The sequence below is a fragment of the Odocoileus virginianus genome, chromosome 2 (genome assembly GCF_023699985.2).
Source record: "Odocoileus virginianus isolate 20LAN1187 ecotype Illinois chromosome 2, Ovbor_1.2, whole genome shotgun sequence".
Taxonomy (NCBI): domain Eukaryota; kingdom Metazoa; phylum Chordata; class Mammalia; order Artiodactyla; family Cervidae; genus Odocoileus; species Odocoileus virginianus.
In genome coordinates this window covers 8,552,550-8,576,992 of record NC_069675.1, presented here as the reverse complement: position 1 = coordinate 8,576,992, position 24,443 = coordinate 8,552,550, and the positions used below count along the sequence as shown (strand labels likewise).

The window sequence follows — 24,443 nt, the reverse complement described above, 5'->3', positions numbered from 1 at the left end:
GAACTCTGCCCAATATTTTATAATTACTTATAAGGGAAAAGAATCTGAAAAAAATTAGATAAATAGGTATGTATAACAGAATCACTTTGCTGAACATGTGAAACTTATGCAGCATTGTAAATCAACTATACTTCAATAAAAACAGTTATGACAATATATCCTTGTTTAGATATATACTCAGAATGCATACTTTGAGTTTTGCCAACACAAAATAAATCTCTAAAACAAACATTTAAAAATAATTAACCCTCAAGTCAGCAGAAAAGTACAAGAGGAAATTAAAAATCATGTAGACCAAAGAAATACATTCATAAAAGAACATTAATAGAAAGGAGGAAAACAGGTATTCAAGCTTATTATAAAGCCATAGAGACTAAATCATTGTGATGCTTGTGGAAGGGTAAACAAATTGACCGTCAGAACAGAATTAGGAGCTCATGAACAGCCATCTACACACATGTGTGTATACACGTAGGAGCCCCTATATTGAGTTGGGATTGCAAATATAGAAAGGCATAATGGGTTTGTCAATAGCGGGTAAAGAAAAAAACAGAAGGAGGGACTTCCCTAGCTGTCTAGGGGCTAAGACCCTGCACACCCAATGCAGGGGCCTGGATTCGATCCCTAGTCAGGGAGCTAGATCTCTCAAGCTGCAACTAACACCCAATGCAGCCAAATATTAATACATACATACATACATAAATAAAAATAAACACAAAAAAACTGGAAGAAGAGACTGAAAAGATAAAATTAGATCTCTACCTCACACTCTTTTCACAAAAATATATTCCAGATGGGAAAGTGTTTTCAATATGAAAAACAAAACTAAACATTTCAGAGGAAAATATGAGAATATACTTTTGATACAGAGTTTAAGTATTTCTTAAATGACAGGAAAAAAGAACACACTACAAGGTTTTTCTACATGAAAAAATTAAAAAAAAACAAATTTAAACAAATGGCTACATAATTATTAAAGAATAAGCATCCATAATATATAAAGAATAAGTTCAAGTAAGAAAATATAAGCCTTATAATAAGTAGATATAAGAAGAAGATCTATTGATACGAGTAAATTAGGAAAAGACGGTGATGTGATTTACTGGAAAGAATAAGGGTTTTAGGGTCAGGTTGACTTGCAGTTCAATGTCATATTAACTATACCACCTCACTGGGATAGAATAAGCTTGAATTAGAATAGCTGTGGGGCTTTCCAGGTGGCACTAGGTAAAGAATCCGCCTGCCAGTACAGGAGACACAAGAGATGCAGGTTCGATCCTTGGGTCAGGAAAATCCCCTGTAGAAGGGCATGGTACCCCACTCCAGTATTCTTGCCTGGAGAATCCCAAGGACAGAGGAGTCTGGAGGGCTATGGTCCATAGGGTCATAAAGATTCAGACATGACTGAGCCCAAACGTGTAGGTATAAGTGCATACATATTGTGTATATATATGTATGTATATGTATATAGTGTATATGTATGTATATAAATGAATATGTGCATGCATATATATGTATAGGTGTCTGTGGATGTATATGTATGTGGATATATAAGTGTATGTGTATGTGTGTGTATATGTGTACAGGGTGCAGATTGTGTATATGAATGTGTATATAAGTATATATGTATATTTGTGTATATGTGTATATGCATGTATAGTGTGTATAGGTCTGCAGAAATGTGTATGGTATACGTGACTATGCATGTATGCTGTATATATATGTGTGTATGTATATTGTATATATGTGCATGTATCATGTATATATATGTATATATGTGTCTGCATATATATCATATTGTGTGTATGTATATGCTGTGTGCATATGTGTATGTATGTGTATATTCATGTGTACATGCACACATGTATACTGCATATGTGTATATGTGTATGTGCTTATGTATATGTGCATGCATATTATATATGTGTATATGCATATGTATATACATTGGTGTATGTATATTGTATATATGTATGAGTGTGTGTTTATTTATGTGTGTGTGTGTGTGTGTGTGTGGTGTGTGTAGTATATACCGTCAAATATATGCCAGCAAGATTAGTACAAATTTATAGAATAATTAGGATTTTTTAAATTAGAAGATTTTGGATATTTGCCCTTTGAAAATGCTATGTATTTTTAATTTGTAGGATGACTCAAAGTACTTCTGGGGTTTGCTTCTAGCAATCGAAAATGATTCTATCAAAAAATATACACAAATTCTTTCAAAAATGCTGTTATCTAATAGGAATCCAAGAGAAGTCAGTCCTTAAAAAGATTCTTGTTACTGAAGAAAAGAAAGTTGGCAATTTACCTCAGTAATTAAGTTGGAAAAAGCCCTCTTGCTTCAATAACAAGCAGAGAGCATACTTTTGAGACCTTTCCTTTCCAACTTTATAAATGAACTAATGTAGACAAAACCGCTGGTGCACAATTAACAGTACACGTAACAGCCAGATTCCAGGGAGCAGGCCTGACTCCCTAGCTCTGCCCACTTCCGCCTAGGGGCAGCTGCATCTCGCTGGCTCCCAAACCTCTGGACCGTAAGGGTCTTAGTGACACCTGAGGGCCTCTCCATCGCTTTACACCTGGGAAATAATTTGAGGTCTTTGTCTACACTCTAAATACAACATGCACATTAATTGTTAAACTCACAGATATTTGAATCCTTATGGCAGTAACTCTGATTTGCAGAATAAATATCTTCTCTTTCTTCTCATAAAAGAAAGTCAATTTTGAACTGGAGCCTAAATACAGGGTATGCTCCTAACTTGGAAGTTAAAGGGAAACGTGGTTTGTTTCAAGGGGTGTGTGTATGGAGGCAGGTGAGAGTGGTGTCCTTGGAAAAGAGAGGGAAGGTCTGGATCAGCCCTCTGGCTGATGTCAACACCGTCTCTCTCCTTTGTGTCCAAAATGCCCGGATGCCAGGGGCTGGGAGCATGTATTTCTGAGGTCACATGCCTCCTGCATTTCTCTGTCATCTCAGCTTTGAGATGAGTCTCTGTGCTCAGGCAGCTTTGGGAAAGAGCGGTGGGGACTAGAACCACTTCCTTCTACGTGCTCATGGCAGGAGCTTGGGTACCTACTGGCACTGAAGCTGGCTGGACTCACTGGGAGCTTCCAACTGGGAGGACAATCCAAACCTCTTTGTATAGCTTTGCCTGTGAACAGCTGTCCTTCTTCCTAATTATCCCACAGCATCATCCTGGGTAGGTACAGTACGCCCTCCAACTTGTTAGACTAGCAGTCTGGGACCTTCTATCTGTCTACACCAGCAAGCAATACATGGACAATCATCACAGAGCACTCCCCACCCTCCCCTCTCCCGTGTGAGCAAGCAGAGGTAAAAACTGTGATGCAGCGCCATTTGTTAAGAATATGTGTTCTGAGTCAGAGAGGCCTGGGTTTGCACACCTCCCAGCTCTTCCTGTGTCATGTTGGAAAGTTATTTAAGCTCTCCTTTAGCTTTCTCATCTGTGAAATAAGGATAATAGCAGCTGCCTCAAAGTGTTTCTTGAAGAATTAATTGGGACAATGCGTGTGAAGTGCCTGGTACACAGTAAGTACCCAATAATAATAGATGCAATCACACATCGTCATAAGAAGAACCTGCCTGTCATGATAGTCTGAGGCACTAAAAAACAGTCTTTTATTTAATTCTATTTTCTGAGGTCTTAAAATAGAATGTTATTAAACTATGTGATTTAAAAAAAAAGAATCGGGAGATCAAAAATTGGTTAAATACATTGAATTTGTAAAATTAATTGTAATGATTTTTAATATCATTAAAGCATACTAAAGAAATAGCTAATAGGATACTATTAATAAGTATTAATAGTATTTTATAGGACAGAAGTAGCTAATAGGACAGGATAGGTTTATATTGCAAAGACAGACTAATTCTTCATTTGATCTGTAATATATGCTTTTTTTGAGCAACTGTTTTGTCTCACTCCATAAACGGTGAGATTTACAAAGTGAATAAAGGTTCACTGGGGAAGAACAACAGAGCAAACCAAAGGGTCTGAATAAATCGCCGATTGGATAAACCAGTTACTTACATTCACAGATACAGTGTCCCATGGTTTGAGAGCATCCATTATTCATGGCTTATTTATTGGAACAAAGTTTTGGCAGCGCAAGTTTCCCTCAGAACTGCCCAAATGAACTATTGTGCCTTTTTTTTTTTTCTCCCTAAAAAAATCACAATGCAAAGGGAAAGCATAGAAGGGGCAGGTAAAGGTGAAGTTGGTGTTCAACTAACATTTTTGTTTTAAAAGCAAAAGGAGCAGAGATTTCTGCAGCTTGTTTGAAAAGCTAGAACTTTCAGCTCTCTGCCAACAACCACAGCTGAAACTGACAAGGTCTGACATCTCCCCCTGCTTTTCCTGCTCCCATTTTCTATGAAAATACTGTAGACACTGGATCAGGAGAGACAGTGGAGCCTTAAAATAATCACTCTTTCAATTTGCCCCGTGTTAGTTTCCATAGGAGACAAAAGCGGGAACTGTAGCCGGCAGCGAGCAACTGTCTTGTTAGAACCTCTCTTGTCGAGTCAGCTGAGGCTGTTGGCTGAAATCTGAAAGTGGCATTTTTCAAAAGGCCCTTTGGCTTCTGACTCTATGGAGTTTTCACTTTGGAAAGCAATAAAAACGAATGGAAAAAAGCGAAAACTACTTCCAACACCAAGTTTTCATATACCTAAGATCCTATTTCTCATGCAAAGAACTTTTCATTTCTCTGCCTGAGTCGTTTATGTATGAGAACCGAAACCCATTTTTATAAAAGCAAAAAGATACATCAAGAAAAAAAAAGAAAGAAAGAAAGAAAGAAACTGTGCATCTTTGTAAGGTTAAGTCCTAGATCTTCGAGGTGGGCCACCTTGACTGTCAACCTTACCTTGTGAAATTGCTCACATAAACATTCCATTGTGGGAGGTGGCTGAGTTTTCCTTAGACACCATCCGTGGTTCCTTCATATTTTACAAACACATTCCAAGTCACAAATGCTAGACAGTCTTCCACAGAAGAGAGGTAGAGAGGATTTATAGAGAACATAGGCAGCCACGGAATTTAGATTGTTTTTAAAAATATATTCATATGGGAAAGAATATTATTCAGAACTTCACAATTGAACAGAACTTCAAGGATTAATTCTTATAAAAGTTTAAAATAAAGAAGCCTCCAAAAAAGTCCTCAACAAGTGGAGTGATGATTTTTTTCTGGGGAATGCAATTTACAAATATTCACGGTTATGAGTGTGCAATCTAAGTGTAGTAATAATTCTTAAATAAAAGTTTTATCAAAAATCTCTGAGGTTTGAAAAATAATCACACAAAAATCATGTTCTTAGTAATGTATTCTGGCTTCTCTGCTGTGGTCATTAAATCTATAATGTGTTTATTTAAGAGAGGGAAAAAAATCCTACTTTATTGTGAGAGAGGGAAAGAATGAAAAGAATATAAAGCAGAAAAAGTTACTGTCTACATTTACACAGTTTAAGTGGAAAGTGATCCATCAGATACACACTTAACCCAAAGAGTAATTCATCCACTAGATTACAGTGCATTATCTAAATCATCTGTGAAACCATCTACACTTGCGCTTTCTCTTTGATTTTTACCTGCAACGTCTAGGACCACAGCAAAAGGATGCTGGCCCTGACTTTTTAAAAAAGAAGTTTAACAGAAAAGTACATTGCAATTTTCACTTTTAACCTTTTTCAACATTTGAATATTTATATCTAAAAAATCATGTCCCCATTTCCCACTCCTATCACCTGGGGGCATTAGTGCTCACATATTTTGCTCTTTTTTTTTTTTTTTAATCAAAGAAGAACCATATTTTTAGATACACTAAGTATTTCTCCATTCGATTTAAAATTTTCAGGATTTTTATTTTTATTTTTTTATATTCAAGGCTCGACATTGGAGCAAAACTAAATATTAGGATTGGGGTGTGAGAAAGATCCTGCCGATGGGAAGTTACAGATTTAAAAACAACAGACAATTCTGGAGGAAAATCTTCCTGCTTAAATATATCAGGAGTCTGGTGTGCTTTCTGAGTGGTTACTACACAGTTTGTTGGTTAAGTATTATCTCAGTATCGGAAACGCTGTTCAACTTGCCTTCTCTTCCTTTATCGCTCATTAATGCCTTTGCCATGGCTTCTTTATGGGGCATCCATTAAGAGTGTACACTAATAACAGTTTAATCCCACTACACCCAATTATATATCCCCCTTAACCAGTGTCTGCCTCCTTTTCTCCCTCTTCCTCTGAATTATGTCTAATAAAATAGAATATGCTAACAGAGAGGATTAGAAAGACAACAAACCTCTCCCTTCCCGACATTAAAAATTACAAATAGTAACTGTAATACAGCGGAAATAGCCAGAGTGGGCTGAAGTGGATAATGATGTACAGAGGGGACCAGCGGCCCCTCACCCCATCTCCTGTCATTAATAACACCACACCTGACAAAAGACACTATCCGCTAGAACAGAACTACATAAACACCCAAGATTTTATGAAACAACCTGTTTTAGAACTTAAATCATTAACCTGCAGCTCCACGGGCTCTTCAAACGGGCTGTCTGAGAAAAATAATGGATTGTCTGCAAACTTTTATCGTAGCTATTGGCTCTAGAGTTGCACTACTTAATTATTAAAATGCCGGTACTAATGAAACATGCAACCCTGGAAAGGAAACTACTTTTATCATCACACATGAAAGGCAAAAATAATACAATATCCTGCATCTACTATATGCACCCTAGAAATGTATTTGCATCCACCTTCCAAACGGCAAGCACCCCCAGCTTCCCCCACCCCGCGCCTTTACAGCTGCTCAATCTGCAAGAATGTGCTGAAGTAATTTATCTGAAATGGCCACTATTGTTCTTGATTCTGATTTGATTCCAAAAAAGCCAAATAATAGAAACCATTTTGAACATCTATTTTGTGCACCTGTTGTGCGGCACTGTGATACTCCGCGATTTCCATTTACGTCACATCTCTCGACTCGCCTTTGATGCACCACGCTGCTGTGCTCAACAAAAATCCAGGATGCTAGAAACCAGCCCCATCCTTATTTTATTAGCATAATGGCCATGGTGAATGCTCCCGAATGTGAGCTCTGGAAGAAAACAAGAGCCCGTCCATCTGACTACCAGCCAGACGCCATTTAACCAACATTAAGTAGATTCAAAGTAGTTGAACAGCCTGAAGGGACTCAATGAAAATAACACTATATTAATATCATTAATGATTATGTTACTCAGGCAAAACAATAAGACCCGGGTAGTTCCATGTTTCCCTTGTTTTGGTCCTTGGATGCAGTGCGAACTGAGAATCTCAATAGTTTTTCTGCTCTGACTCTACCTGTGGGCTGGTTTCTTTGTTGATCAACTCAGGGAGGCATGGGATTCTTGGCTGCTTTTTATCTCTGTAGCATCTTCTTAATGTGCGTTTCAATATTATGGCTTCAACATTTCGAATTCATCCTTAGTAGCTTCTTACCTTAGCCTCTCTGTATAATGATGCCACAATTATATGAAGACTTACAGTGATCACAAAGGGTTGGTTGTGATAGTTGTGGATTAGGGGACTGTAAGCTTTGCATAGTGCTGACGGACTCATGGATTTTCAAGAAGTGAAATACCCAAACCCCCTTGACTATCTTGCATGTTTGTTAACAAGCTTCTTCATGCTGAGTGGAGTCATATAAATGCTCATGAAGCCTGTGTATCTTTGGCCATCTTTATTTATGTCAAACAATGACATTGCCAAGATTTTATGGCAGGGAGATGATCCCTTTAAAGTGACAGTGTCGAGAATGTCGGTATGCCTCCTAGGTCGTATTAATGAATTGTATAAGGTGATTACCTTAAAAAATTTGAAGATGATGAAAATTGTCAGACTCATAGAATTGCAGCATGAAACAGGACCTCTAAAGCCACGTCTGGCTCTGTCCTAATGTAGCATGGGGATTAATCAAATCTCTCCTTCAGCATCTCTGACAGATCATCTTCCAGGTTCTGTGTGAACTTTCCATGGAAGGGTAAGGGGTGTATAACAAAGCTGGCTGCTCTATTTGTAAACAGCCCTAATTGTTACATCACCAACTCAATGAGGGAGTTTGAGGGAGCTCCAGGAGATGCTGAAGGACAGGGAAGCTTAGTGTGCTGTGGTCCATGGGGTTGCAAAGAGTTGGATCCAACTGAGCTACTGAGCAACAACGAATTGTTATATAGTTTCCTTTTCCCTTGAACTGAAATCTGGGCCTTTGGAAGCAGAATCAAATGACACAGAAAAGCCAGTGATGACAGAGGCCCCATTCTTGCATGTAAGGTTTAACACTTTGCCATCATCCTCTCAAAATTTTAAACCAGTTTTTTCTTTTTTTAATGTGGACCATTTAAAAAGCAGAGACATTACTTTGCCAACAAAGGTCCATCTAATCAAAGCTATGGTTTTTCCAGTAGTCAGGTATGGATGTGAGGGTTGGACCAGAAAGAAGGCCGAGGGCCGAAGAATTTATGCGTTTAAACTGTGGTTTTGGGCAGACTCTTGGGAGTCCCTTGGACTGCAAGGAGATCAAACCAATCAATCCTAAAGGAAATTAGTCCTGAATATTCATTAGAAGGACTGATGCTGAAACTGAAGCTGCAATACTTTGTTCACCTGATTCGAAGAACCGACTCGTTAGAAAAGACTCTGATGCTGGGAAAGATTGAAGGCAGGAAAAGAAGGGGACAACAGAGGATGAGATGGCTGAATGGCATCACTAATTCAATGGACATGAGTTTGAGCAAACTCCGGGAGATGGTGAAGGACAGGGAAGTCTGGCATGCTGCAGTCCAAGGGGTTGCAAAGAGTTGGACATGACTGAGCAACTGACCAACAACAGCAATTAAAAAAAAAAAAAAACTTTATTGAATTTGTAGCAATGTTACTTCTGTTTTATGCTTTGGTTTTTTGACTGTGAAGCATGTGGGGTGTTAGCTTCTGGATCAGGGGTCGGACCCACATCCCGTATGTTGGAAGGTGAAGTCTTAACCACTGGACCACCAGGCAAGTCTCTTTTAACTATTTTTAACAAGGGCCCCCACAGGTTCATTTTACCTGGTCCCACAAATGATCAGTTGATTAGTTTTGTTTAGTCGCTCAGTTGTGTCTGATTCTTTTATGACCCTATGGACTGTAGCCCACCAGGCTCCTCTTTCTGTGGAATGCTCCAGGCAAGAATACTGGAGAGGGTTGCCATTTCCTTCTCCAGGGTATCTTCCTGACTCAGGGATCAGATCCACATCTCCTGCATTAGCAAGCAGGTTCTTTACCATTGAGTCACCAGGGAAGCTGCCTGGAAAATGTGTTATGTGATTATAATTTGGTAATTTGCTACAGTCTATTATTATGAATACATTTATTATTGGATATGAATTTTGTTGATGCATAACTTCAAATCTACATTTCTTCTACCAGTTGGTTAAATAAAATAAAGCTATAATTAAATTGTTACTGATAATAAAAATTGAACATTTCTTAACAGATAAAATGAAATAATATGCTTGAAAGTGTTTTAAATTTTATTTACATGTAAAGTAGTATCATTTTAAAAATAAATTGTAATGTTGGGGTCTACAGGAAAAAAAAGTATCTCCAAATTGAACATAAGAAGTGAGTATGTAGATATTTAAATACACTAAATTTTGACAGTAAATGTAAGTGACTGTGTACCTTTCTCAGTAAGAGTTTTCTATAAGGAAAAATTTTGGTATTTATTTCTGATGGTATTTATTTTGACTTTAAGGTACCCTAACTGGTAAACCCTGGGAGATGGTGAAGGACAGGGAGGCCTGCAGTGCTGCAGTCCATGGGGTTGTAAAGGGTTGGACATGACTGAACAACAGCAACTGGTGATTTGGGGATTTCTAAGATGCTTGCTCCTTGGAAAAAGGGCTATGCCAAATCTATATAGCGTATTAAAAAACAGAGACATCACCGTTTTGACAAAGCTTCATATGGTCAGAGCTATGGTTTTTCCAGTAGTTATGTGTGGATGTGAGAGTTGGACTGTAAAGAAGGCTGAGCACTGAAGAACTGATGCTTTCGAACTGTGGTGCTAGAGAAGACTCTCTAGAGTCCCTTGGACTGGAAGGAGATCAAACCAGTCAGTTCTGAAGAAAATCAACCCTGAATACTCTTTAAATGGACGGATGCTAAAGCTCCAATACTATGGCCACCTGATATGAACAGCTAACTCATTGGAGAAGACCCTGATGCTGGGAAAGATTGAGAACAGGAGGAAAAGGGGGCAAGAGAGAATGAGATGGTTGGATGACATCACTGACTCATTGGGCATGAGTCTGAGCAAACTCTGGCAGATGGTGAAGGATAGGGAAGCCTGGTGTGCTGCAGTCCATGGGGGTGCAAAGAGCCAGACACAACTTAGCAACTGAACAAAAACAGAATATGCGCACACTTGTTCCTTTCTTGGCTAGACTCTTGACCGGAAACAATTGCTTTCATGAAAGCACTTCATTTGTTTCTTTATCTAGAAAATTTAGTTTGTCACCTATCTCTTGTCAGCTTGGCCAGAAAGTGAGAAAAGAAAATGGACGTGGTGTTTTTGTACCTCCCCTCTTAAGTTGGTACCACCTTTCTTTGGCTTATGGTGTAAAGATGGTACCGCCAGCTCGGCTCCAGAGGGAGCCGCTGTCATCAGCCCAGCTCTCTGACCTTGACCTCAGCCAAGGGCTCAGCACACATTTGCCAAGAACCCAACACTTGCGCTCATAACACTGGACCCAGATTCTCTCCAAATGCCATTCCTGTTAAATAAGCATCGGCATGAATATGATTTCAAGAACAATCACAGCGATGGATTGCATGGAAGTGTCTGAATTCAGAAACATATTCTTCATCTTGTACAGTCACAAGTTTCCAAAGATGTTCCCCGTGGTAGACCAAAAGGAAAGATCTTTCCCCCTCCCCCGCCCTGGAAAATGTTCATTTCATGTATGAAACCAATTGGTAGGAGTGAGAGATTTCTATTGACCATCTTCAACTACAGTGATTTTGCTATCAGTTAAAACATTAAACTCATTAACAGGGAAGGAATTTACCAGAAGGAAGGGATGGGAAACTAAGATAGGGCATGTAATATCAAGGGTACCATTTTAATCTTTTTCTCTGACTTTCTCACTTCTTCCAGGCACCATTTTTGGAAGACAAATTGAAATCCTGCATTATACGTATCTTCTACCATCCTAAATTTTCTTTACTGAAGACCAAGGGTGACTTTTTAAGTATTAGTCACTAGAAAGGCAAAGAGTAAAGATGAAAGAAGAGTGACGGACTCCTTGGTGGCTCAGTGGTAAAGAATCCGCCTGCCAACACAGGGAACACTGGTTTGATCTCTGGTCTGAGAAGATCCCACACGCCCTGGAGCAACAAGGTCCATGTGCCGCAGCTATTGAGTCTGTGCGCCACAGCCCAGGAGCGGCAACTGCGGAGCCCGTGTGCCCCAAGGACTGAAGCCGGGTGCCTAGAGCTCGTCTCCACAAGAGAGGCCTCTGCAGCGAGAAGCCTGAGCCCCATAGCTCGGAGCAGCCCCCGCTCACACAACCAGAGCAAAGCCTGTGCAGCCAGCAAAGCCTCAGCGCGGCCAAAACCAAACAAACAAAATCTTCAGAAGAGGAGGGGTGGCATGCGTTGACCTCCTACTTGGTTCAACACACTGGTTTTGCCTAATACAGACTTTCAGGGTGCACGCCCTCTCTGCCTTCACCATCCTACAGCCTTTAGCCTCCTCTGGTCTACCTCCAGTAATGAGGGGATATTAGGATTTGGATGTCTGATTTCCATTGTTCTGATGGACACTCTGACTCCCACTGTCCACTCAGCTCAGCAGTTTACTAGACATGCTTATGATCTGTTTTCTTTTTGGGATTTATGAGGCTGGGCATACTTATTTAAGTCAGAATAAAGAGATATTGTGCAAAGAGACAGACGCCATGTAGGTATGGTATTCCTTCTTTTTTTATAATGATTGACAGAACCTCCAAAAAGTATAAAGTACTATCTCATTAAAATTAGAAGCTGTAACTATCTTTTCTAACATATTAATTTCAAGAAATGTTCTCATTAAGATAAAGATTGTTTTTTTCTGAAATGAACTTCCAGGTACATTGATGGACTCCCAGGGACGAGGAGGAAATATCCATTTTTTTCATGTGATTGGTGCTACCTATTTTTATATGATGCTGGAACACAGTGCAATGCTCACTGATTGCTAATCAGCTTTGTTCTTTCTCAGTTGCTACCTTTCCCTCTCATTCAGTCCATCTCTTTATCTTTCAAGAATGAGGGAACATTCTTGTGATAGCCATATTATTAAACTATTGTTTACCTGGTCACCCCAATTTTTACTTTCCTGAAAAGCAAAGTACCATGAGACATAAGATGCTGGTTTTCTGGATCTCAGAAAGATATCCACTTCCTAGGTAGAAAGGACACCTTGGGAAGGCCTTTGTGGCCAAAAAAAAAAAAAACAAAACTGCCTTTTGGACGTCAGAAAGACTGTTCTAGATGAAAAGCAGATGAAATATTTAAAAATGATTTTCCAATCAGTTCCTGTCTCTCCCTATGTCATGTGGAAGCTTGAGCCTCTAAAGACAACCAAGGTGAACTGGCTCATTCCACACAACAGGGTGGATCATTCACCACAGGGTGTCCTTGATAGTGTTCTGTCCACTCTAATTTTAAAACATCGAAGCAATGGGAGTCCCACCACTTCCCTTGGAAGATTACCCTACAGTCTAATAGACCTCAACATTAACAAGATTTTCAATTGGTAATCAACCTAATTTTCCCTTTTCTTAATTTCATCCCATTACTCCAAACCCTATCCCCTCGTTCCACGGAGCCCTTCACCCTCATTAATGTTTATGCTCTCCAAATACTCATAGATTACTGGTAAAAAAATAAAAACACTCTTGGTTACCATTTAGCTACACCACAGATAGTCCCTTCTTTTTTGAAAAGCATGTCAGTTTCCATATACACTGTTCTCCTTAAAAGCATTCTTTAATGGTAAAAGATTCAAGTATTTTTTTAATAAACAAAGAAAAAAAAAGAGTCTATAAGTGAAAAACACAGCAGTCTGTAATGGACTAGATGGGAATAAATGCATTCTTAATGTGGGTGGGTGGTAATGGTATAGCTAAATTCACCTTCCTTTGCCCTTTACACAGACACAGACCACCACTAAAATGATGGGGTGAAGACGTTTCCCCAAGATTATCTATTTCTATACTAGTTCTTTTATAATAGTATCTTTGCATATTGTGAACTGAAAGAGTATTTTCTTGGGTGACAAAAACATCAATTGATAATACGCTGTTAGTCACTCAGTTATGTCAGATTCTTTACAACTCCATGGACTATAGCTCACCAGACTCTTCTGTTCAGGAAACTCTCTAGGCAAGAGTACTGGAGTGGGTAGCAATTTCTTTCTTCGGGGGATCTTCCTGACCCAGGGATCGAACTGAGGTTTCCTGCATTGCCGGCAGATTCTTTACTGTCTGGGCCACCAGGGAATTATCCATCAACAGTCATTAATTTAATAAAACCATTGACATTAATACTAATAGTCTGAGTTACTGAATGCTTATATAAAATATTATAAGGGAGAAATTCTACAGGTGAAAACCAGCCTTAATTTTTGTCTCATTCATAACACAGCTGTTCTTTTTTACATCTAGACCACTTCACTAGTTTGATTTACTGGTGAAGTCAAAGATGGTGTTTTAGTAGCAAACCTTCAAAATAATGCATGTTTTTAAAAATTGAGATTTCCATTTACTTTCCTGCACTGTTTGAAAATTCCAGCCCCCTGGTCTCTGTTTAGAGAAATAATTAGATCCCTATTGTATCCTCCATCCCTATAGTAGCAGCTTGGTTCTGCCTCTGTCCTTGAATGCTATGATACTTCTCAATTCTTTTGACTTTCCTCTTGAATTTTAAGATAGTTTTCTTCTTACATTCACGAAGCCTGGTGCATGTTTTACATGAATAAACAAGCCAATGAAACAGAAGGAAGATGGCATAACTTTTGGAAAGTTATTCTACGTGCTGTACCCTGGAACGTTTAATCCTCAAAGATGGCATCTTCCTGATGTGAAGTATTAGCATTCCTGAAGACATTTATGTACCTTTCTAGAAAACTTCTGGTTGACATCATGAACATTTCCAACATTTGTGAGTATTATCAGATTCAACAACACACTTCAGTTTCACTACGTGGATCTGAGTCCAAGACTTCGTTCTCGGTCGCTATACTTCCTCCATGAGGCCACATGGTTGAATGCCTAGGACGTTTCACTGGTTTCTAAGAATTTCCTGTTCACATATTTGTTGGCACCACATGAGATTCCTTTAAGTTGGAAACAAGAGAAATAAATTCTAGAAAACTTAGGCAGAAGAGGGGGACTGATGGAGATAATACTGTGGCATTTCATGACATCAGACATAGAGTTGATGGATCCAGTCTGCAGAAGCAGCAGAAAGATGACAGCACCTAGGTCTTGGGGAGGAGGTATAAAATCATTTGTCTTCTGCCATGTCCACATTGATGTCTTCAACTTTCAACACCTCCTGGAAAGTGGGCATTCTTGTTTCAAACATTAAATTCTTGGGAGGAATACAGTGGCTCCTATATCTGAGCTCCTATAGAGTCTAGCCCATGAACTAGGTCAGGACTCAGGAAATTTGCAGATGAGTTAAGGGCTCACCCTTCTACATCAAGGATTCCTCCCACAGATGGAGAAATTGCTCTGAGAAATCCATGCAGAGGTGAGGTCGAGCCCTCTGGAGTTAAAGCATGGTAAATATTTGTTGTTATTCAGTCACTGAATCATGTCCAACTCTCTGTAATCCCATGAACTGCAGCACATCAGGCTCTCTGTCCTTCACTATTTCCTGGAGTTTGCTCAGATCCATGTCCATTATGTTGGTGATGCCATCCAACTGTCTCATCCTCTGTTGTTCCCTTCTCCCCCTGTCCTCAATCTTTCCCAGCATCAGGGTCTTTTCCAATGAGTTGGCTCTTCCCATCAGGTGGCCAGAGCATTGGAGCTTCAGCTTCAGCATCAGTCCTTCCAAAGCAGGTATGGAAGAAGATTAATCTGACATATTGCAACCAATACTTGTTCAATGTTATTGCCCCTCCTTTTTGAGACTGGCATATAGACTTTCTAGCATTTCTTGGGTCATCGACGGGAAGTTTTATGTGAAAACCTAGAATCTTTTGAGTGTAACTGTTGCAAAATTTCTGTGACAATTTGACTTGTATATGAAGTGAAAGTTTAATTTAGTTTATTTTGCTTGCAGCTCATCTCAGCTTCTTCCTGAGCCCTCAGACAGTAGCAAGTGAGGGTACAGGAGAAAAATTAATTAAAAGTCCAATCAAGTTTGGAGCTGTCAGGCCTGATCATCTAAGCTGTCTTTCTCAGTTGGTGTTCATTCTTTCATTTGAATAAAACACCCAGTCTCTTGTTTACCCCCTTCTCTGCTTCTTCCCCTAAGATGACATTCTAGTGTGTGGGGAAAGGTGGGTCCAGTTCATGCATCCTGGTGGCCTTGGGGACAGAGCAGGAATCAATGTCTTCTGGTCCTCTCCTGACTGAGATGATTGTCTCCATGGTCTTTAGATGGCTACTTGTTTTCCTGCAAGCAGTCTGGAGCTGAGGAACTCGTGATGCTTTATTTTGTCTTGAGCAGAATGATGGGGGAAGTGCATAGGCCTCCTCCTGTGGGTATGACCCCAGTTTCCTTCTCCATCCAGAGAACCCCATCTCCCTGCCCTGCGCTCAGTCCAGCTCCGTGGCCAGTGGCTAGTTCCCAGTCTTTGCTGTGACAGCAGCTCCCACCCATCAAGTAATCATGAGCAGCCACGGAAGCGCAACCACAGGGCTACCCTCTGGTTAATCACTTGACAAGTCAGTGATCATTGCAACGTGGGCTTTCTAAGAAACATTATGTCATTTTTTCTGAGGATGACCATTGTATGGAGAACATCCATTGCTCTACATTTAACATTCAAGTTCTTTAATCTGGATGCTAAAACCTACTGAAGTTTCAGGAGATAAATATTGAAGTCTAGTATTATTTCCATGTACGTGAAAGCCAGTTTACAGACTTTCTCTGACAATACAACCTTTGATGTCACAGGTCAAGTAGAAATCTCTCCAACAGTACAGTTGGATGTCACATTGTCCAAGGACTAACCTTGCTGTAATCGCCTCCCTGATCTGCTGCTTTGTGGGGATTTTCCAGGTTACCTAACTTATTATAGAAAACCTAAATGTTCACAGTTCCTCATGTTGTTTCTGGATTAGAAATGTTCTTTATTATTATCATATACGTTGAAAGAGCAGAGAGAGTTATGCATATTAAGACTGATAAAGTAAATGGCGTTTCTGTTAAATGTAGCTATTTTTATGAAAACAACATAAGCAGTTTATTTCCAAGTCCAGTGTGATTCTCTGAAAAATAAAGCCAAAGGTATTTTTTCAGTGGTACCTCACCAGAGACCAAAGTCTGGATTCTAACTTGCATTCTCTTTATTGTTATGGTTTTCTATTGTCTATTATCACACCTGCTGAAATGTAAAACAAAATTTCCCTGTAATTTTTTTTTTCAGCACTGCTCTTTTTTAGCCTCTGTATGTTGCATGTTTTCTTTGTAGCCAGGAAATAGTTGCAGAGAGTAAATAAATTAGACTTCTCTTACCGAGCTTTTCAGAGAATGTTAAGATTTCCATTGCCTGCCACATGTGACTGTTTTCTGGCTGGATATTCTTAAAATCCTAGAGCCCTAACATTCAGAGGTTTCTAGTTAAATCTTTTTGACCATGTCATGCAGTTTTTTTTTTTTTTTTTGAAAAAGATGTGCATGGATTTTCAATGGATTCGCATGCCTCAGAAGATTGTGGGCCCCAGGTGGAGAATCCATGACTTTCAAGTCTTCTTCCTTCCTCATGTGTGATGATCACTGGATGTACAGGAGGTGGGCTCCAAGGATGGAAAGCTCTCCTGTTGCTCTCCTCCTGCCCTCAACCAGGGTCACTTATTCACTCGTTTATTCTTTCAAGGAGGATTTCTTGTGTATCTGCTGTTTATCAAGAGTTAGGAGGGGTCAGAACAAAAAATTGTGGCTTTGGCCACAATTCGCCTTAACTCCAGTCAGTGTTCTATCTTTCCCTTACTTGTAAAGGAATCCAGATAAGGAATTATGGAAGGTCAGACCATGCTCATCACAAATATTGGCAAATAAAATACAGGAGAAGACTCTTGAGAGTCACTTGGGCTGCAAGGAGGTCAAGACAGTGAATCCTAAAGGAAAGCAACCCTGAATATTCAGGGATGAATATTGAATATTCAGAGCTGAATAGTGCCCCAGCTGAAGCTCCAATAATTTAGCCACTTGATGCTAAGAGCTGACTCATTGGAAAAGACCCTGATGCTGGGAAAGATTGGAGGCAGGAGGAGAAGAGGGTGGCAGAGGATGAGATGGTTAGATAACACCACCAACTCAATGGAGATGAATTTGAGCAAACTTGGAGAAACAGTGAAGGACAGAGGAGTCTGGTGTGCTGCAATCTATGGAGACACAAAGAGTTGGATTCAACTTACTAAGTTCACGTGCCAAGAAAAAACTAAGTTCATGTGCCAACAGCCACTGCAGTCACTATACCTGCAATACTTCTGCTAGTTACAGTCAAGGCTTGCAGACATACTGAACTATCAAGTTTATGGAGCACATGAATTGAAACCTGAAGGCCAACAGGCATGGCAGACACCAGAATACTGGAATGAAGAAGTTGATGCTAAGGCAGCATCCATTCTTTTTTGAGGTCATTTCCCTAAACCACAAAAGAGGTTAAATCTTCCTATAATAATCTGATTCCTGCAGACAGGCTTTGAGATGAAGACATGAACTAATTAAAATATCCCATGCTTTCACAGTAAACTTTGGTGATAATTACATGTGTATGATATAGCAAAACATAGTATAGAATTTTCTCTGCTAGATATACTTGTTGTTTTTTCCCTCGAGATAAACTTTGTGGCTCTTTTTAACAGCATAATTGGTTCATTCTCTCTCTCCATGCATATATGGTGGTGGTGGTGTAGTGGCTAAGTTGTGTCCAACTCTTTGCAACCCTATGGACTGTAGGCCTGCCAGGCTCCTCTGTTCATGAGATTTTCCAGGCAAGAATACTGGAGTGGATTGCCATTTTCTCCTCCAGGGGATCTTCCCAACCCAGGGATGGAACCCTCATCTCCTGCTTGGCAGGCCAATTCTTTACCACTGAGTCACCTGGGAAACCATGCATATACATGTATACAAATGTGTGTATGTATATATATAAAATCTTGTTATTCAAAACCAGTGTTCATATTATAGATTTTTAAAAAGTATTTTATCGTGGCTAAATAATCATAATTTTGAAAAAGTCAGTGAGGCAATGCAGTGGATTTTATTTTTTGATGTGTTCACTTAGTCAGCAAAAAAGTCCCTATAATGCCAATAAATGGTCCTGTGAAAACATTTACAAATTAGACAAAACACAGATTTGGGCTTTTTAATATAATCAACTAGCAGTTGTAAAATAACTGAGTTGACTCTGCTACTGAGGCTAGACTAAAAAGACATGCTGTTGGATGATGGAGAAACTACGCCTCTGTCCAACCAAACACTGCCAGTCCCATCTGACCCCACCGTCTTCCTTTTCCTTATAAAGATGGTGCCATCTTTATCAGACATGTGCTATTTTCAGGCTACAGTTTCCTCAATGTCTTCTTCAGCTTTTACTTTGTTCTTTAACCTATTGTACTTGACAAGCAGGGGTCTCTCAACACATTAGGAAAATTTTTGATGGCTCTTGGCCAAATGATGCAACATAGTGAACTTGGAGATTTAGTGACAAAAGGACAGTTCATCGCAATAGCAAAGACCTCACCCACTGAGTCTGAGAAATGGCATCAAGAATGACCCCTAGAGGTGCACGCACCACAGCACACAGGAGTGACTGCCACAGTGCAAAGTGTGGAGCTACGAAGTTAATTTCCGACCCTTTACACATTTCTGTGACGTTTTGTTTCTACTTCCGGTGGTGGGGGTAGATGAGATCCCTATGAAATAATTAGCATTTTTTCTACTCCTCTGTCTCCTCTGAGGAATTACTTACATCAAACCCAGAGTCAGAGAGCAGCCCCTCCCTGCTCTTCTCTTAATTTATTTTTTATTTACTTTATACCCACCTTTAACAATTTGCTATTATCTAGTTTATATTAATAGTATCTCAGCATATTAAATAGGGAAGAACTTCCTTCCCTTATGGAGCCATAAGAATCGATCAAGGGCAATGACAATTCCAAGGAGAAATTTGGGCTTAAAAACTGACTTCCCCCACTGTCAGCCTCCCTGGCACATCTCCATGGTTATCTGTAGCCTCTTCTGAGAACATCAGAGCAGGTCGTTTCCTGATCACTATCCATTCTCCAAAAGGGGGAACGACAGTCTCTGACACCATCCAGCCTCTTGTGATCAAGGTCACCATTTAAAAAAGAGTCACTTTTTGCAGCTCTTCAGGCAGACACCACAATACATTTTACAAAAAACATACCAAGGTGGCAAAACAGTTCAGTTCTATTGGAAGAGTTGTTATTTTCTGTTTTCCCCCTTTCTTTAAAATGGGCGATTGCTTTTCTGCCAAGGAGGCTCAAAAGGGCCGTGCAAACGAAAGTCTTTCAAAGCTGTCCACTGCAGCTTCCAATTTACAATAAAATTCAGCATGACAAAAATCTCCCAGGAAAATCTCAGGAGCATCCCAGCCGCAATACACAATTTTTCTTTAAGTTCAGATTTTGGCATTCAACACCTTGAGAAACAGGGACAGCCAATGTGGTGCAGGGAAGCAGAACAAAACAAAAACCAAATCAGAAGAAAAAGAAGAAGAAGAGAAAAACCAACAACAAAGACAGGGAGAAAAAAAATGAACACAGCCACACAAGCTATTAAGCATCTGCCAAAGTAAACCATCGGTGTGGGTTTGTCCCGGCTCTGCCTTGCAGGTAAAGGCAGGCAGTCCCGGAAGCAATGGAAGGGGGAAGAGAAACACAGAGTCTAGGAGCTGGGAGCCCGCCTGAGCAGGAGCGGGCTGCAGGAGGGCCTGCCTGGGAGCCGCAAGACACACCATCAGCCATGCAAAACAGGACATACCTTTCTGGCTCGCTCGTTCTGTCGGCTGAGACAAAGCAGTCCCATTCGCAGCAGGAGGCCAAATCAAAATGAAATTTTATTTAGTCTGCACTGTCCCCAGATTGGGTTTCAGAATGACTGCTTTAGGAGATAGCACGGATGGGGCTCTGCATGCTTTGCATATGAAACTACGGCAGGAAAAGAAATCTACATAATCAAAAAAATCTGTGCTCTGCCTGTGTGACAAAAACCCTGGACTCCAGTGATTGTACTGCAGTGTATGTTTGCAGGCAGGCCCTTTTGGGGTGAAATGCAGGGTTTTTTTTTTTAATGTCTTATATAATGTTATTAACAAATAGTAGTAAATCTGTAATACTCCAGTTTATGAAAATATATAGGGGCCTCGTTACAAGTCTGCCACATTGGAATAATTGTGATTTCTCAGTATGTTTATGAATGCTTCAGAAATTTGTGTGAGAAAATAAATCAAATTTTAAAACATGTGCAGATCATTGGAGGCGGGGTGAGGGGGTAGTGTTCTGACAATTACTCTACCTCTGAATCTCAACAGAATAAATGAAAAGCTTAAGTCTGATGCAAGATTGAAATAAAGGCTCTGACTTTTCTCTGGGAAGATGCTTAAGTCATTCATATTTAGAGGGCTATTTTTTTAAATGGGGGGGAGGATCTTTCAAAACGCTCTTTAGATGTTGGAAATATTTTTACAATCAAGAAAACAGATTGTAAAATAGAAAATATGTATCAGGGAATCTTTGTAAAAAAATATATTTATTTGCATACAGACACGGTGACTATGTTCTTAATACAGGGTTATCACTGGTCTGATTGTGGGGGCGGGGAGTGGTGTGCCAGGTACAGGGTAACAAGGGGGCAGAACAGAGTCTGTTGGTAAATATATATTATTTCTCAAAGAAATACTTATCCCAGCTTGATTTTGATAGATCAGTTCCTTGAGGTTGAGTGCTGCCAATCATTTTCTTTAAAGAGGAAAAAAAAAAGAGAGAGGAAAAAAGAAATTGAAAGTAAGAAAACCTACCTGTATAAAATGAGAGCAAAAAGGCCAGGCAGGCTTTCCCACCCTGTACAGGGCTCTGAAAATCATGGATAGTCCTGATTCTGTTTTGCCAAGTGTTCCTAAGAATAGGAGGAACAGGAAACCTGACCCTTGAAGCTCTGAGGACGGAGTCTCCAAGCCACCACTAAGGCACCATGAAACTTCTCCCAGTAACAAGATATACACAATGTGCTTGCACACAGCAGAAATCACCCAAGGGTGGAACCATGCGCCCACACCCCTCAGAGACACAGGCAGGACTGATTCTGTGATTCAGGCTTGAGAATCATTTTCTCAGCAAAGGTCTCTCCTGCTCCAGCTTGGATTGGCGACCAGTCAATAATATTTACAGATGTAAGGTCTCCTTCAATTGATAATTTTGCATTCGGGATGACGGCATCATGGTCTGCTGCGCCTGCCACTAGCATCATTAAAGCCCATATTCCGAGCAGAGCGTCGCATCCAACTTCCTTTATGCTCTGGGACCACCACGTCCAGGCCTCCCCGCAAAGAGGGCAAGCCCAGTGGGTTCTCTGTTGCTTTCAGGAAAGACCATCCTTTTCCTTGGCTTTCTATTTGATCATAATTATTCAGAGAGTTATTAAGCAGGAGTTTTGCCTGCATCTTATTTTTAGTGACAAAACACCTCTTTTCCGAGGAGCGGAAAGACGGTTAATGCTTAACAAATCCTGCATCCCCCAAATTCAGTGCACCTGGCATTCATACCTAATAAGCATCTGTGGATATGCAAATGTGCAGTGTCTCAGTAACCTCATTAATTTACTCCTCAGGCAATCAGAGAACATGAACCAGTCCTGGGCCACTAGTGCTGCTCTGGCCAAGGGGATGAGAGGCTTCGGTAAAAACACTGTTTCATGTTCCTGCCGTCCTTTGGCACTCATATTCAAACAAAGACTCTTCCTCTACTTAGGAGACAGCAAAAAGCAAAAGTCAAAAAAAAAAAAAAGAAAAAGAAAAAAAATTACCGCGGCATAATAACCAAGATCTCCGCTGCACCACCCAAGACAAACCAGAGTTGATTCAGGGTTTGAACAAAATATCTGCAGCAAGAGAGTTTCCCAACTGCCCGAGCTGTCGTCTGATTTTGTGATTTACTGGGGGCTGGCAGGGGGCTGGGCGGAGGGCGACCCGCTTTCCAGACTGCAGTATAGTCAAATCATTTTTTTCTTTGCCCACATTAAAAGCCCTGAATAATGTTTATAAAATGTTAGGGAATCCCGGTAGGTTTCCTATTTAACAAGCCATGTATGACAAATCACAGTGTAATGTACTGCGTTCTTAATCTTTAATTAGAATGTGAATATCTGCTAGAGAACGCAGTTAACTTTGACACGTTAAATCTTCTGGTTAAAGTGCCTTACAGGAAGAGCAGAGATGAAACACTGGCGCAGTCTCCCGCTTCTCTCCATTCACCCAGACAGTCGGGGAAAGATGATAACATCTTGTAATACCTGCTCTGGAGTAATTAATCGCTGTGGTATTTAGGACCATTCAAGTAGACAAATATGACAGAGACAGGGACAATTAGGAACCTTGTTCAAGCTACATTAACTTTTCCAGCTATTACAACACAGCAGCTCAAGTTTGCTTGTAAAAGCTGCAGAAGGAATTGCTATGCATTAGCCGTGCGATTATTAATGAAAGAAAAGGAGAATTGTGTTTATTGTAGTTTGAAAATTGCAAATAAATTTCAATTATCTGCTATGTCATTTTGTTCAACATGCATTCTGGAAATGCCTTTGTATTCTAAATCATGAGCTACTTATAGCAAACTAATACCAGGGACCCTCGGGGAGATAGGAAGTCAATATTTTTGTGAAACTGTCTTTTTCTTTTTTGGTCAGTGAAACTGGAGATGGGTAACACCACCTGAATGGGTTTCAGGTAACAGGCTCCCTGGCACCTTGGAATTCATCTGGGCCGGGCATCTACCAACAGACCCTAAGCAGGTTTCCAGGCAGACATGAGAGCCGTCAAGACCATATTGCTAAAAGAAACTGGAGAAGCTCTCCCTCCTTTGGGGAACATCCTCAAAAGAACTATAAGAAACAATTATTATATATAAATAACATCTGCCATCTTGCTAGCTAGGCTCCTTCTGATAACGACCTCAGTTTTGGGGGATAGAACCTCAGAGAGGGGGCAGTTTTCTCAGCGGTGGAGATGCTGGAGAGTCCACATTTCAGGAGAAGGGCTCAAGTCTCTTCTCTTTCACCAGGATAACTGCCAGTCACTTTGAAAGGCAAACTTGGTCTTGGAAGAAAAAACAACAAAAACAAGGAACCACACTTGGGAAGTGGCAAGAAACACCCCCATTTCTCTGCTGCCTCCTGAGAAACGAAACATACAGACAATATACTTCCAACACCAAAACTCCATTTTGTGCGTCCCGCCCAAACTATGCCCCAGTCTCTCATTCAAGGGGAGGATGGGATGTATGTCCGGTGGCCCAGAGAAGGTCCCAAGTCCAAACTTCCATGCATCCTGCTTTCTTCTTTCTTAGGACCGGCCCATGGCCCATGGCCACACAATTTATTATCCAATTTTACTGGTCATCAGTAACTGAACATAATAAAAAAAAATTCTGGTGTGTCCTGGAGCCGGGGACCTGATCCAATTGTCTTCTGTAAATCAAAGAAAGACCAGCTTAGCATGGCACAAATCTGCATTCTCCACCCCAGAATCTGTTGTCACACTCACAAAAAAAAAAAAAAAAAAAAAAGCCGTTCAGACCTCAGGAACAATCTCCCCTCTCAGCCGAGCGGCGATGATGTCAGCTTTCTGATTACAAACTGCTTATTTATGCTTCAACAGCTGCCAAGAGCAGCAAATAAGTGGCTAAAAGAGTGTCTAGACCAGGCTTTCAGGCCTCTATTGTCTGGAGGTTGTTACCTGGTTGACAGCCGTGGGTCCAGCTGCCTGGTGTGAAAGGGGGCAGAGACGGGGAGGCCGTGATTGACAGCTGGGCCCTGGGGGTCAGCCCGGATGGCCCCACGTCTTTATCCTCCCGGCTCGAAAGTGAAAGCCAGGGCCCTGCCTTGAGGTTGGAGGTGAAAGGAGATGTTGGAGGGTAATGAAAAAA

The 24,443-nt window shown here is 40.4% G+C and overlaps 1 long non-coding RNA gene across 2 annotated transcripts in view; it reads right to left on the bottom strand.

The window, feature by feature from the left end:
- Positions 1 to 20,532, bottom strand: part of LOC139037838 (uncharacterized) — an 82,060-nt gene extending 61,528 nt beyond the window's left edge. For both annotated transcript variants that reach the window (XR_011490770.1, XR_011490774.1), the window contains exon 1: positions 20,287 to 20,532. This is a non-coding gene — a long non-coding RNA (uncharacterized lncRNA). The remainder of the gene's footprint in view (positions 1 to 20,286) is intronic.
- Positions 20,533 to 24,443: the final 3,911 nt, after the last annotated feature.